Genomic DNA, 13,956 nt, shown 5'->3' with positions numbered 1-13,956 from the left:
ATGTTTATAAGATGTACTTTGGAGACATTCATCAGACATTCACTCATTTCACAAATATCTCTTGAACTACTTCCTGGGGGAGCAGAGATGTGGGGCGGGGGGGGGGGGATTCATCTATCAATTCAATCCAATTGCAATCAAATTTCCAACAGGACTTTTTCTGGACTATCACAAGCTAATCTAAAATGTATAGGCAAAAACAAAGGGTAAAGCATTGCCAAAACAGTCTTGAAGGAGAGTAGCGTGTTTCAAGGACTTGGCCTTTCCGATGTCAATATTTATTATAATGTTGTAAAAATTAAGGCCATTTGGTATTAGTATAAGAAAAGCGGGGGGGGGGTAGAAATCAGCCTAGAGAACCCAAAAACAGATCCAGGCTTATGTGGATATTGATATATGACAGAGCTGGCATTATAGTTCAATGGGGAAAGACACATCATTCAGTGCATGAGCTGGAACAAGCAGTTATCTGTCGGATCCCTCATTCACCCCACAGACAAAAACTAATTCCAGGTAGATTAAAGACTTTCAAGGGGAAAAACAAAATCAGAAATTTTAAAAGAAAATAGGGGCGCCTGGGTGGCTCAGTCATTAAGCGTCTGCCTTCAGCTCAGGTCATGATCCCAGGGTCCTGGGATTGAGCCCTACATCGGGCTCCCCGCTCAGCGGGAGGCATGCTTCTCCCTCTCCCACTCCCCCTGCTTATTATGTTCCTTCTCTCACTGTCTCTCTGTCAAATAAATAAATAAAATCTTTAAAAAAATTTTTTGGAGAAAATAAAGGAAACATCCTGTGATCTCAGGGTAGGGTTTATTAAATGACACAAGCATAAACTATATACAAACCTTTGATAAATTTGGACTGCATTAAATTCAATAACTTCTCTTCATCAAAGGGCATGAAAAGACAAGCCACAGACTCAGACAATTGATTCCCGGAGACAGCAGTAGTGAGAATTGCCTAATACAGCCCCCGCCCCCGCCACTGCTGTCTCAAGTTTGTGGTGTATACGTGCCAAGACAGGAACATAAATAATTTCCAAGCAGTATGAGAAGTGTGAGCCGGAGGTATGAACAAAGAGGTATAGGAACACAAAGAAGGGAACAGTAATTTTGCCCAGGAGATTCTGAAATGCTCCATAAACTAAGAACTGACTGGGAGGCTGGGAATTAAAGGTTGAATAGGGGCTCCCCTGGAGAAGGTTGCTCGCCTACAAAAAAATCATAAAAAAGCATAAAGATGCAGTAAAATACAGTAAAAGACATAAAGGATATTTAAATTAAAACAGGAAGTTTAAAACCAGAGAGAAGACAGCATAAATATATTAAAAACTTAGTATGGTTACTCTAACTGCACCCTAAGTTTAACTATGAAAATGTTACTAGCAGGCTAGCAGTTACCCTGAGGAAATAGAGACCTGTCAGTTTACACTCTGTGCCCTTTTATAATATTTGATTTTTTTACAATGAATGTGTGTATAATTTCTATAATTAAAATTTAATTATTTAAACATTTTTTTAATTTTAATTTTTAAGCCTTCAACTTCAACATGGTATGTTGAGTACACTCATTTAAATCTGCTCCTTCCTAAAATCCCATGAAAATGACAGGAAAGGAATTTTTTAAAAAGGCATAAAACCCAAAGGGAACAAATGAAGAGACAACAAATAGGAAAAACCAAAAAATGAATGTGGGAAGCTCCATCGCAGATAGGCAAACGAGGCACTTATAAACAAGCGCCACAAATTCTGATTTTAGAATCTAGTCTGGGATCTAGACCTCCATAATCCTTAGAAAGCTCCCTCAGGGATTTTAATGGGCGGCCTAGTGGAAAAGCTCTGTCAAGGAGGCAGTTCATGTAGTAAAAAAGCTGGTGGATTGGGAGCAGTGGTTGTCAGGCCGGTTCGAATCACCTGGAGAGCTTTAACAGCCTTACTGGGGGGCCCCTGGGGGGCTCAGCTGGTTAAGTATCTGACTTTGGCTCAGGTCATGATCTCTGGGTCCTGGGACTGAGCCCCACATCGGGCTCCCTGCTGAGAGGGGGCGCCTGCTTGCTCCTCTGCCCTCTCCCCCATGGGCACACACACACCCACACATACATGCTCTCTCTTTCTTTCAAGTAAATGACTAAAATCTTTAAAACAATAACAATCCTCCTGGGTCACACCCTGGCCCTCTTAAGTCATTTCTGGGGGGCAGGACCCAGGTGTAACTACTTTGTAGAGCTCCACAGAGGGTTTCAATGCCTATGCAAGGTTAGACACCACTGACTGAGAGTCAAGAGTCTTGTTTCAACTGTGTGACTTAAAGCAAGTTGTAGGCAACTGATGGATCACTAAATTCTACCTCTGAAACTAATAATACAGCATATGTTAATAAAAATTAATTAATTTTAAAAAGCAAGTTTTCTAATTTGGCAAAGCTTGAGCTTCCTTCTTGATTTACCAATGGTAAAATGATAAGATGGTAGTTTCCTTCTTAATTAAAGGTATTAATTATTATCTGTCCTACATACCTCAGAGGTTCTTGTGAGGATCAGGTGAAATGGGGTATGTTCTTTGGAAACTGGATATTGCTGTAAAGACATGTGCCATTATACTTAGAAGAAAATCCAAACTCTTTACCCAACTCACCCAGCTCCCCCACGCCTGTTCCTACTCCTTCTATCTCTAGCTTCATTTCCCACCCTTCTCTCCCCCAGCTCATGCCACTCCAGCCCAACCAGCTTCCTGTCTGTCCCTCCACCTGCCAAACTGGCTGCTGCTAAGAGGCCCTTACACTCGCTATTCTCCCATAACTCCAAAGGTCTGCTCCATCCCACCGATCTGTTCTCTGTTCCAATGTCACCCCTCCAAGAGAGGCCATCCCTGACTACTCCTACTTACCACCACCACCCCACCGCATTCCCTGAGACACACTCTATCCCCTTACACTGCTTTATTGTTATAGCATTCATCAGTACTTGAAATTATATTATTCATTTGTTTAGATGGCTTTTATCTGTCTCCTCCACTAGACTATAAGCTTCATGAGAGCAGGGATTTAGATCCTCAGTGCCTAGAGAGGAGACAGACATGAAAGAAGCAAAGAAACAACAGGATAGTTGTATAATGTAGTAAACCCTGTAAAGGAAAGAAAAAGGGGTGTGTGATAAAGACTACTAAACAGAGGCCAGAGATAATGTCTTTGAATAGAGAAGTCAGGCAAGGCGTCTTTGAGGAAACTGCAACCTGATGGATGAACAAGTCAGCCATGGGGAAGATGAAGAAGTATATTCCAAATAGAGTGAAGAGCAAGTGCAAAGGCCCAGGGGCAGGAAAGAGCCTGGCACGCTTGAGGAACAGAGAGGAGCCCAGTGTAACGAAGCAGAGAGAATGGTGTGGGAGGAGGTAGGAGAGGCAGGGAGGGGCCAGGTCACACAGGGCCACAGAGCACTCACTGATTTGGATTTTAGTCCAAGTGCAGTAGGAAGCCACTGAAGGGTTTTGTTGAGATGGGACGTGACCAAAGAAGCTAAATAGAAAATGCACTGAGCAACCAAAGACACAGAGGGAAGCAGCTAACATATCTCAGAACCTGCCAAAGTCCCAGTTGAGTTTCTGAGGCAGCAGGGTCGGAAGTTGGTAAGCTGACTATTCAGAATGCTACCCAAAAGAAGTGTTCATGCGGGACTCTGTGTGTCTTGTCCCTGAAGTGGACCATCCAGGAGGAAGCATAAGACAGCAGCCACCAGAGGAAAAGCAAGAGAATCCAAAGTGCAAGATTCTTGCTTAAGGCAATGAGAAAAGATTACTGCAGAGGGAGTAATAAGGGAACTGTGTTCTTTGCAGAAGGGAAAAGCCTTAAGGCCTATAGTAGAGGAAGCAGGAAAGCTGTATTTGGTCACAGCAGTATTCCAAAGGTGACCCTGCAGGAGTCACAGCTATAGAAGGAAGCATGAGCTGGAGGGCCAGAGCCTGTGTTAGCTCCTGCCCAGGACAGAGGGTCGATCCAGACCCAGGACCAGAAGGTCAGGGTCCAGCTCTCCCCAGAGGGCAGTTGAGCATTTGCTAGAGGCTCTGCAGACCAATCCATACGCCATATGCCTTTGTGTGCTTGGGTCTAAGAGCAGAGGCTGAGGTCGAAGAGAGAGCAAGGCCTGCTGGCTCTGACCACTTCTACGTATCAATGACCATGAGATGCAAACCTTCTAGGCCTGTCCCATGGGATGGTCAGACTGGCCTGGACTTGATGGACGTCTAAAGGGATTTTTTTTTAACACCTGGGAGGAAGTAAATCAAGGTAAGTAATCTGGAATTCATTTCCAACCCAGGGGCTGGAGTGACACAGAGAGCAGGGATTTCTTACCTGCCTCTGACTAGCTGAGGGATCCCACAAAAAGCATATCACACAGGCCCTTTGGTTTTCGTCTTTCTTTTCCAGCTTTATTGAGTTGTAATTGTCATACCCTTCAGTTTTCTAACTGTCATAAGGAAGAGGAAAATGCCTTGCAAGAAACAGCTGATATATCTCAGAGTAAAAACCAAATGAATTCTTAACCAGAATTCTAAATCAGTTTACTGGAGAGATGTGTATGTGTGTGTGTGTGTGTGTGTGTGTGTGTGTGTGTGTGTGTGTACACATATATCACATATATATTTATATATGCTAATAAATAGTATATATGCATATATATGCTATCATTTATCAAGCACTTACTGTTGCCAGAAGCTAGTCTAAGTGCTTTAAGTATGTTTTCTCATATAACTTTCATTATATATAAGATAGATAATTATTATTCCCATTTTATAGCTGAGCAAACTAAGGCACAGAAGTCAAGCAGCTTGTCCAAGATCACTCTGTAAGGGCATAGCTGGGATTCTGTCCCATGAGTCTGACTCCAGAACCCACACTCTGGAATGAGTAGCCCACACTGATCATAGGTGTATTGTTTGTTTGTTTGTTTGTTTGTTTGTTTGTTTGTTTGTTTTTAAAGATTTTACCCATTTATTTGACAGAGAGAGAGAGCACAAGCAGGGGGAACAGCAGAGGGAGAAGCAGACTCCCCACCGAGCAGGGAGCCCGATGCAGGGCTCCATCCCAGGACCCTGGGATCATGACCTAAGCTGAAGGCAGCATCTCAATCGACTGAGCCACGCAGGCGCCCCCATAGGTGTATTTAGAGGGAATCATTTGAGGCAAATGTCTGGAGCCAAAGTCAGCTATGCCCTTGACATCTTTGAGCAGTTTTACAAGAAATGGGCAAGTTGGCTCAGCTTTGTTATCAACCATTAATTAACCGCAGCTCTCAGTTAAGAGGCAGGATGGACTAGGAGTTCAGTTAGCTGGTTCCATTCCTGCCTATGCTACTAGTTGACTGCTGACCTTGGACCTTGGACCTGTCATTTTTCCTTGCTGGGACTCAGGATCCTCTTTTGTAAAGTAAAGGAACTTCATGGGGAGAAGTCTAAGACTCTCCCAGCATTCACATTCCGTGATTCTTTGAGTCTGTAAGCAATGTCCAGCCTCCCTGGACTGACACTGAGGGCACAGCTGAGCAAGCCACTGGGCTGAATATACTCTGTGCCCTGCTGGAGGGCCTCTCTCCACCCTTCTCTGTCCTGCCCTGTGCCCAGGAGACTGATCAGCACAGGCCGCATCCTTGGGGCTCCACTGTCCTCTATCTTACAGTTGGGTTTGGCCACTGGTAAGCATAGGCAGGAGACAGGGAGGCCCAAGGAGAGAGAGGCTCAGCTATCTGTTCTCTCTCTCTCTCTCTCTCTCTCACACACACACACACACACACACCACTTCCTATGGTACTCCTGCCCTTCGGGTCTGCGTTCAGGCAGAGGCTGTGTTCCTCTCCTGCCACAGCTCCTGTTGGGGCCCTTCTGCCCAGCCCCAGCTCTCACTGGGCTGCAGGAACACCCACAGTGCACCCCCTTGGACCTGGGAGCCGTGACAGCTTTCTGCTATGCTAGCGCCCAGCTGCTTCCCCACCACTTGATGGGTCCCTACTGCCTGTACCTCCTCTAAGCAGTTCATTCATTCTACACTGCGTTTCAACCGTTGAACATGCATGTACTCCCCGTAGGACCCTGACCGCTGCCGCTTCTCTCCTTGTCATTGTTGCCATGACATCAGAAATTTCTCCATGTCCCAGGAGTCCCAGACCTCAACACAGGAACCCCACCCCACAGGAATCCCCCCTCCTATCAAAGTCCTGCAGGCTTCCCCACCAAGCCCTACCACTAGCTGAAGACCTAGAGATCAGCACTTTCAGGGTAAGGAAGCAGGATTCCCCAATTCTCCCACAGTGCCAGGAGCATCAACACCAATATTCTATTAGCCAGTCCATAAAAAACCCTCTTCGTCTCTGAAAGAGAGGCAACATGGAGTCTGACAGACCTGGGTTTGAATCTTGGCTCAGCTGCTTCCTGGCTGTGGCCTTTCTTAGCCTTAGATTCCCCTTCTGTAAACTGAGGATAATAATATCTACTCTCAGGCTGGCTGTAAGGATGGAATAAAACAGCCTATGCAAGGGCTTAGTACAATGCCTGGCAAATACTAAGTGGATGCTCAGTAAGTGATGATTCCCTTTCTCTGTAGGCACCTGGGAGGCGTGGGGGAGCCACAGAAACAATTTGATGAGGTAAAGTGGCTTCTCCGGAAAGACCACAACACCTCCTTCAGTTATGTAGTGAAATAGCCAGGGACTGGCATGGCAGTGGGCCAAAGCAGGGGGTGGGGGGTGGGGGTAGAGACCAGCTCATCAGAAAGCAAGCTTTTGTCAAAACAAAAAACTAAAGCAAAAAAATAATAATAATAATACAATGCTCAAGCCCAACTGCAGCAAGCAATTACAGAACAATAGTTAAATACTTTCTATAATTAGAGAGAGAAACTATCACAAGTGATCAGAGTGCCTTTGTCTGCACTGACCCTCTACACCCAAAGAAGATCTTGGCTCACGTGAGATAGAGACTGGGGATCTTTGTGTCTCTTTTAGTTTTCTTGAGAAATTACATCTCACACCACCCTTCTGTTGCCAAGAAAATAGGGCAGAGGAGACAGTGAAGACCCTCTTATCAGAAAAGAAAGACAACTGGAAACGTGACTCGTGTCAATTTGATCCTGAAAGAGGACAGGGTCTTAGCTTCCCCCAAGAGTTGCTGACACCCTGGTCCTACCCTGCTGATGGGGCAGGTGGGTGGGTTGGTGTTTCTGCGGGGAGAGGAGGCATGTGGGCCTTGGTATCCACCTATCATGCCCCTTTGGCTGAAATCTGAGGAGAAAATCATAATCTTTAACAACGCATACTCTGGACAAAAGCAAAGAAGAAGATATTCCCACAAACATTTGTGTTAGGGAATTGCTCTCTTGGTCTTGACAGAAGGACCAAGCTAGCTTCCTCGCCCTGAATCTCTCTGCCTGTCCAGGCACTGCTTTTCTCCCGGGTCCCCAGGTCCTCTTTCCTTCCTTCTCCACCTAACTCAGGCTATATGCCCTTCCTTTCTTTCCCTTCCTCAACCTTCCTGTCACCACAAGCATTGTCAAGCTCCCATGCATCCCCACGTCTAGACTTTTCTACAGACTTCCATCTGGTCCCCCTTCCTCCAAACTCCCCCCCCCCACAGACATTCCACAAACCACCACCTAAAATACTACATTCACTATGCCATTCTCTACACTGTGACTTTCTCAACTATGGTACAGGTGTCCCTGATGTACACTAGATAATTTTAGGTGGTGTAGTACACACGCTTTGAGTTCTGCCCAGGTCCCGTTTACCAGGCCAGTATCCCCATCACTCAGCTCCTGTGGGTGTTGGCCGCTGACAGTTCACAGCTGCCCCATCCTCCAGAAAATTAAAAGGGTGGAAGTGTGCTGTCTCATTAGGAAATGTCTGGAAGGTTACACCCTCACCCATTCCCACATCGTGCTTCCAGGAAGGTATCACGTTTCTTGAATACTGGGATGCTACAAACTGTTTCTTTGGGAGAAAACCAGGTCAGTCTGGGAAAATCTAGGACACCTGACGTTCAGTTCCACAAGAGGCCATGGAGACCTAATTGTCTTCCACTCCGTGCCTGGAAGAAACAGTTGTTGGATGCCTACTGTGCCCCAGGTCCGGGGCCACTATTAAGCACCAGACCTTATTTTGAGGATACTGATATAAATAATATGATTTTCCTGCCCTGCTAAGAAGCCCACAGCCTGATGGCAAATACAGATTATTGTTTTTTAATTTTACAATCAGTTTTTTAAATGCAATATAGACATGTGTAAAGTAATGCTGGGCGGGAGGGGGTGGGGGGAGGCGGGGGCAGGCAGGGAGCTCCTCTGTTTCTGTTAGAATGGAACATAATGAAGTTCAGGGTTCAGCAGCTGGGTTCCAGTGTGGACTCTCTCACTTACTAGCTGAGAGCCCCCAGGCAAGTCAGTGATGGTGTCTCCTAGCAAAAAAGAACAATCGAAATGCCCCTAAAAAGGCTGGAAGGCTATACATCAACTTAATGGACATCGTGTCTGGGGAATAGGATTGCAGGTGGTTATTTTCTTCTGTTTGCTCTTCTATTTTTCAAATTTTCACAGAGAATAGAATCCTTTTGAAATCAGAAAAAGAGAATCACTAAATTTTTAAAATGTGATTCAGTTCTCAGAAGTATGCTGCAACGTGCACTCGTTAAAGGCATCTCTCCCCCTCCCCTTACATTATCTGTCTGTCTGTCTATCTATCTGTCTATCTATCTATCCCTAAAAACTAAAGGGTAGTTTTTAGGACCACCTGCTTCCAGATTGTTTGGAAGTCTTCTTTTTTTTTTTTTAAAGATTTTATTTATTTATTCGACAGAGATAGAGACAGCCAGCGAGAGAGGGAACACAACCAGGGGGAGTGGGAGAGGAAGAAGCAGGCTCATAGCGGAGGAGCCTGATGTGGGGCTCGATCCCATAACGCCAGGATCACGCCCTGAGCCGAAGGCAGACGCTTAACCGCCGTGCCACCCAGGCGCCCCTGGAAGTCTTCTTAATATACAAATTCCAAGCCTGCTTCCCTGGATTCAGATGGTCTGGAGTAGGGCCCAGAAACCGGTATTTCGACAAGCTTCCTAAATGATTCAAGTCTCGGCATAAGCCTGAGAACCACTATTGAGGTGAATGAAACATTCTATCTGCGTTAATTTTCCAGATAACTAGGGTATAACCACACACAACTTTTTTTTTAAGTTTTACACTTCCTTGTAAAATAAGTTTGCTGAACAGTGTTTAAGTTTTCTGGGTCACTGGGAGTCAGGTCCATGATATGGTGTGGACATTTCTGTTGAGTTGTGTAGGACCATGTCTCCTTCTCTAAAGGGGTCGTAGGCTGTGACACTTTCATAATTCTGTTCATTTTATACTGTTATTCACCATTCACTGTCTGCTATTCCTTTTATTAAAATTTATTTCTTTTTAATAAATTAATGTGTCCACCTGTGTCCACCTCCTAGGACACAGATTGCCCCACTGAAAGAAATCGAGGCTCTTTAGAGACTCATTCCAGACCTGGAGATGGAAATGTATAAGATGATCCTGAAACATCTTGTCATACCAAAAAGCATGGAAATTATTAAAGACTACTAGGGTTGGGTCAGAAGAACTCAGAAGTGGACATGAAGAGCCTCCCACTTGCAAAAGGGTAGGACAATTAGATTATCAATGGATTGAAGCACGTCAAGTATCTTTACCTTTGTGAGTTTATAATGGTACTCCAAAACAAAACTAAACAAAACAAAGAAAAAAAAATCAAGTCATCTCTGAAGAATGCTAGAAAACCACCTAATTATTTTTAAAACAGGTCATTAAAGAGAAAGAATCAGGCACTCATTCTCTTTTTCCTTTGTGAAATTCTTTTACAGGAGTATGCCAGCTAGTAAGTGAAAAAGGAATGAGAGAACATCACCAATCTGCAACTTCTAATGATTTATAGGTGTAGCAATGGTAATGCCTGCTATTATCACAAGGAAGACCAGCAGACTTTGAATTTTCCTGATAGAAGTAAACACCACCATCTGTACATCCCCTAAGCCCACAACAAAAACAAAGTCCAACAAAACCTTATATCTGACCAAGCATCTAGATCTAATGAAGAATTTACAAGAAACAGAGGAGGAAGACCATCACCAAGATGCAAAATCAAGGCTATAGCAAACTCTAAGAGGCAAATGGTCTGGTTTCTTCAACAAAACATTGCATGAAAAAAAATAAGAGATGGAGAGGGAAAGAGGGAACCTATAGGTAAAAGAGATAGGAGACACACCAACCAGTCACAATGAATAAATTTTACTTGGACCTTGATCCAAATAAGCAAAAAAAAAATATATATATATATATATATACACACACACACACACACACACACACACACATATTTAAAAAGCAAAACCAAGAACACACAAGAAAGATACAAAACATAAATGTTTAAGACAATCAAAGAAATTGCAAAATTGACCAGATGGATATCTGATGATATTGAAGAATTTGTTATTTTAAATGTAGATGTGATAATGGTACTGTGGCTGTAGTTTTTTTTAAAAGGACTGTATCTTTTAGAGAAGAGTGCTGAAATTTTTGCAAATAAAATATGACGTTTGAGATTTGCTTCAAAATAATCTGGGGGAGGGAGTGGGAAGGAGTACCATGGGCAAGATTGGCCCTGTGTTGAAAGATGTTAAAGCTGGTGGAATTCATCAGGTTCATTTTTCTGTTCTCTCTACTTTTGAATATGTTTGAGATTTTTATAAATAAAATGTTCTGCATATTCATGGTTGAAACTTGAAAATTTCAGAAAAGTAAAAGAAGAAAAGTTCAATTATCCATAATCCCATCCCGCAGAGATAATCACTACTATCAATTTACGGTATACCCTGCTTGCCTTTTAAATAATACATTAGGAATCCTGCTGTGAATATTGTTTTATAATCTGCTTCTTTCACTCAAGATAGTATATTTTTCCTTGTCATTAAAAATTCTAAAACATTATTAGTCTTAATAGTTGCAATAGTACTGTAGTTCCTAACGTTTACTCAAAACGAAATGTTGCTACTAAAAATTTTGCTCGTCTGCACATCCTTGAAGACCTTTATTTGGGGACCCCACTTATTTTTTAGAAGTAGAACTAGTAGTTAAAAAAATATAAATATTTTCAGGTATTTAATACGTATTGCCAAACTGTTCTCTAGAAAGGTTATATCCATTTATGTTCCTACCAGGAGTGAGGTAGAATTCCCCTTTTTCCGAAATCTTATTCTTCTGCAAGCTTTTAATTTTCCTTATTACATAAGGAATTCCAGGTCAAAAGAGCCATTGATAAGTGTGTTGGAGCCCCCATGGGCCTATCTTTGAATCCTATTAGCTCTGTGACATATTGTGAGAGTTACTTAACATCTCTGGATCTGGGAAAACAATAACATTGGGAGGTCATGGCCATTGAATAAGATCATAAATGTAACGATATAATACCTGTACATTTCCTTAGCATGGTGCCTGGCTTGGTAAATGTCAGCTGTAACTATCATCATTACCATTATTATCATTTCATATTACCTTCCTATAGAAAAAAAAATTCATAGCTTTTGTGACAGCTGTTTTCCTTTTTATGAGAAGGCTTTTTTTACTTGCTTCTGCATTCAAGCCGTATTCAAGAGAAGTTAGGATGTTTTTGGTTGCATCCCAAAGAAACCCCAAGTCAAACTGAAAAAGCTGCAGCACCCAGAGGTAAGAAGGATGTAGAAAACACTGTCTGACTCTGTCCTTAGTGAATCCCTTGGCTCTGTCCTTCTCTTGTTTGTTGTTTTCAACCCCATACTGATGTCCCTGGGAAAAGACAGCTAGCCAATAAAAGAGGTGCTACTAAATCTACAAGCTTCTTCATTCACTTCCAGGTGGAAGAAGGAAGTTCCTGCCCACTACCCTCCAGCTGGACCTTGAGATGTACACGGATTGGGAACAGTTTTATTTACTTTTTACTTTTTACTTTTTTGGGGGGTAGAACTTGATAAGCTGATTCTCACGGTAAAAAGCCAAGAGAAATATTTCTGAGGCCATTGAATAAGCAGAAGAAGGTGAGAGGACCAGTTGTAAGAGGAACAGAATAAAGAGCCCCCCAAACAGATCGACACTATGCACACTTGCTACATGGCAGAGATGGCCAGCAGATCTGTGAGGAAAGAGAGGACTTTTTAATAAATGGTACTGTTACAATTGAGCATCCATGTAGAAAAAAATTGAAATTACACTCCTATTTCACCTCATGCACAGTATTCAGTGCCAGGTGGAATTGACCCAAGTGTAAAAGGAAAAACTAGAAAGCTTTTACAAGAGAATACAGGAAAGCATGTTCAAGACCTTGGGGCAGAGAAGAATTTCTTAGGCAACACATGAAGAGCAGTAACCAGAATAGAAAAGATTCATAAATTTGCTTAATATTCAAAATTTTCTGTTCATCAAAAGGCATCATGTTGGAGCAAAAAGACAGGAAGAGAACTACAAGTGCATGCAATGGACAAAGGATTAGTTTCCAAACCACATGAAGAATTCCCACAAATTGACAAGAAAAAGACACATAGGAGCGCCTGGGTGGCTCTGTTGGTTAAGCATCTGCCTTCGGCTCAGGTCATGACCTCAGGGTCCTGGGATCAAGCCCCCACATCAGGCTCCCAGCTCAGCAGGGAGTCTACTTGTCCCTCTCCCTCTGTCCCCTCCCACTCCCTCTGCTCTCTCTCTCAAATAAATAAATAAAATCTTAAAAAAAAAAAAAAAAGACATATAACCTGGTCAGAAAGGGACAAGAGACTTGCACAGGAACTTCACAAAAGAGGAAATCAAAGGCACTCCCCTCATCACTAATCAGGGAAATGCAAATTAAAAACATACCATCATTACAAACCAGATCTAAAATTTTGCAAGACAAGCCTACCAAGTGTTGGAAGTGAGACTATAAGCTGAATCAACCACTTTGTTTTTTTTTTTTTGTTTTTTTGTTTTTTAAAGATTTTATTTATTTATTCGACAGAGATAGAGACAGCCAGCGAGAGAGGGAACACAAGCAGGGGGAGTGGGAGAGGAAGAAGCAGGCTCATAGCAGAGGAGCCTGATGTGGGGCTCGATCCCATAACGCCGGGATCACGCCCTGAGCCGAAGGCAGACGCTTAACCACTGTGCCACCCAGGCGCCCCTGAATCAACCACTTTGAACCTGGTTTGGCATCACCCAGAAACAGGGAGATCTGCATACCCCATGATTCAGCCACCCTCCTAAGTGTATATACCCTAGAGAAACTAATGCACCAATATTCAAGGCCGCATTGTTCGCTACTAACTCCAAATTGTAAGCAGAGCAAATGTCCATCAGTAGCAGAACAAAGTCACAGACAAGTTAGCCCTTACCCTCTCTACTAAAAATAGTAACAGTAATATTAATAACTAATTCTTACAGGGCAATTACTATGTGCTAAATAGTGATGTAGGATTTTAATATATAAATAATCATTACACTTACATATGGAGCTTAACTCTGTGCCAGGTACTCTTCTAAACAGGCTTCATGTATTTATCATATTTCATACTTAACCTATGAAGAAGGTACAATTAATATCTCTTTTGTCAAATGAGAAGACTTAAGAAGTTAACTAACTTGTTCGATATCACACAACTAGTGGTAAAGCCAGGAGTCTGCCTTCATGGTGCATCCCCACTAGGAGAAGGCCTAGGCAAGCAGCTGATACGGAGTTAGTAAATAAAGAGAGGCTCAAGAACTTTAAAAAAAAAAAAAAAAAAAGGAGCACCTCCATTGTGGCTTCCAGTGATCTCAGAGGGGGTCTCAGGAAACTTGGAGCAGAGATCTTTTTTTTAATAACGGTTTTGTTGAAATATAATTCACATACCATAAAATTCACCCTTTCAAAGAGTACATTTCAGTGGCTTTTACTATATT

The 13,956-nt window shown here is 42.8% G+C and overlaps 1 long non-coding RNA gene across 1 annotated transcript; it reads right to left on the bottom strand.

Moving 5' to 3' along the window:
* Window positions 1-824: 824 nt before the first annotated feature.
* Window positions 825-13,651, bottom strand: LOC148107701 (uncharacterized). Its single transcript, XR_015721721.1, has 3 exons — window positions 13,522-13,651; window positions 2,516-2,575; window positions 825-1,210 (listed from the first exon to the last, which is right to left on the bottom strand). It is a non-coding gene; the product is annotated as an uncharacterized LOC148107701 (long non-coding RNA).
* Between the last annotated feature and the right edge of the window lie 305 nt (window positions 13,652-13,956).

This window comes from Ursus americanus, chromosome 26, assembly GCF_024610735.1.
Source record: "Ursus americanus isolate L20-20 chromosome 26, mUrsAme1.1.p, whole genome shotgun sequence".
Classification (NCBI taxonomy): Eukaryota; Metazoa; Chordata; class Mammalia; order Carnivora; family Ursidae; genus Ursus; species Ursus americanus.
Note: the sequence above shows the minus strand (reverse complement) of the source record. Positions and strands in the feature narration are given on the sequence as shown.